Source organism: Stegostoma tigrinum, unplaced genomic scaffold (genome assembly GCF_030684315.1).
Source record: "Stegostoma tigrinum isolate sSteTig4 unplaced genomic scaffold, sSteTig4.hap1 scaffold_67, whole genome shotgun sequence".
NCBI lineage: Eukaryota > Metazoa > Chordata > Chondrichthyes > Orectolobiformes > Stegostomatidae > Stegostoma > Stegostoma tigrinum.
The window spans coordinates 1,408,366-1,410,455 of NW_026728611.1; the positions used below are offsets into that span (position 1 = coordinate 1,408,366).

Here is a 2,090-nt window from a genome sequence, read left to right on the forward strand (position 1 = left end):
ACTCATTATTATCTGTTCAGAAGAAAGGTTGCCGAAATACCCAAAACCCAGGTGTGAGGGAAAATAACTTCAAATAACATTTCCTGAAATCGCACTTGCCTTCTACCAGTTTTATTCTTCCAAACCAAAGGCTGGAGCTGTCACTGTGGAGACAAGGCGACAGTCTGAACACAGCCACTGCAAACACATCCATTTTACCACCAATTAGCCCGGGTTGTGGATGCTCACAAAGTGGTTCTGCAGCCTGTCTGCCACGTGTTTTGTTTAATTTGCAGCATCACTTGTGCTCCTCTTCAGAAACACGGCAGGTCGAGCCTAATGAAGTCTTCCTCTGTTGTAAACAGGCAACGGTTTAGAGTATCATCATTGCTCTAAATATTGGTCGGGGTGTCCAGGCACTAGGTTTAGAGGCCAATGAGTTCATATCTTGACATCATTGGTTCTCACTGTGTTCAAACTTTAACCAAGTGTCCGCAGTAATAATTCGCCAACCTCCGGAAGAAATGCTTCCAAACACATCTGAGGAATTTTGGTTTTGTGGGTCTTGAAATTTTAAGTAGAAGGAAGGGAAATGAAAATGTTTAATTTGGATCTCTGTGCACACATAAAATGATTGTGGTTGGCCATCCAAATGCTTCCCGACACAGGGCAGTCTGACCTTCAGTGAGGTTTCTTTAATAAACTCTCCCCGGGACTCGCATCTGCACCATGACGTCATAGGGCATGAGCGGTTATGGCCTTCAACTATTGTGACACAATAATGGTGCTGGTTCCTGAACTAGTTGTGCATGATGTGGTACTGAATCATTCAATGAAATGTAATTATATCACCAAGTATTTACATTTGTATATTACAGTCAGGGGCACTTGGTATCTGACCTTAAGTTAAACATCTCTGTGGATGCCCTATTTCTATCAGTGGCATTCATGGCGCTTTTTCTCGATAAAGTTTGAGAAATATTGTGTCTTGCTGACCGGCTTTGTGGGCAATAACCAGAGAATGGGAATGGAACCCAGTCCATGTTTTTCTTTTCTAAACCCTCCAAAGATCATTTATGCCCCGTTTTGTCTGTCCTGGATCCAACCCGTAACGTACAGACTGGAATCAGTCCCCCCCAAAAAATGTTTAGAGCCTAATGTATGGAGACGAAGGGGTTAAGTTCGAGGAGCGGGAAGTTGAGACAATGAAGTCAAGAAGAGTGGAAGGAGGGAGCCAGAGCGACGGACAGTTAGAGACAGGGCCTAGTTGTTTAGAGGGACAGAGGAAGAGACAGACAGAGAAACAGGCATTAAGTTTCGACATTTGTTCTTAGTCATAATTTCAAAAGCATTGCGGTATGGTCACTCCCTTAATTCCGCACAACTGCAGATGTAAGTGTGTGGGCCTGTGGCACAACGGTAGCGCGTCTGACTCCAGATCAGAAGGTTGCGTGTTCAAATCACGTCAGGCTCATTACGTTTATTTAGAAGCTCAATTCCCCATATTTGAAAATAACAATAGAATGTGTTCTCTGTGGCTGTACATCACTCAATTTCTTCTTTGAATTATACGTTAAGGTTTGTTGCCAGATTCAGTTCTGTATAATATTTCAGGCACGTGGTGGATCCATTGGTTGGACAAGCATTGTTAGGGCTACGTGGTGGCCTGGTGATGGGCACTGCTAGCTTCTAGCCCCAGTTATGTGGGTTCAATTCTACTGCCTGACAATTGTCTGTGTGGGGTACCTCCCACAGTCCAAAGATGTGCAAACTAGGTGGATAAGCCATGCATAAATTACCCGTAGTGTCCAGGGAGGGGGAGATTTGCTGGATTGTAGGGGTTTGGGTTGAATGGCCTGTTTGCCAAGTGTCTGGCTTCTGTGAAAGTTGTATGAAACGCCCATTTCCCTCAGTGTGAGAAATAAACCACTAACTGTTTACCATGAGGTTCAAATATACAGCCGTCTTCCTCTGAGCAGGTGTTTCATTCAACTGGTGACAGAGCAGTGTGAATAAACATTACACTGCTAGGTTAGGACTTATTGTACAGACACCCAATTTTATGTTTCAGTCGATCAAGAGATTCCAGCTCCTTCTCTAATCGCAAAGTG

General features: G+C 44.0%; 1 non-coding gene across 1 annotated transcript; it reads left to right on the forward strand.

The window, feature by feature from the left end:
• Positions 1-1,381: 1,381 nt before the first annotated feature.
• Positions 1,382-1,453, forward strand: trnaw-cca (transfer RNA tryptophan (anticodon CCA)). Its single transcript has one exon. It is a non-coding gene; the product is annotated as a tRNA-Trp (tRNA).
• The last annotated feature ends 637 nt before the right edge of the window (positions 1,454-2,090 follow it).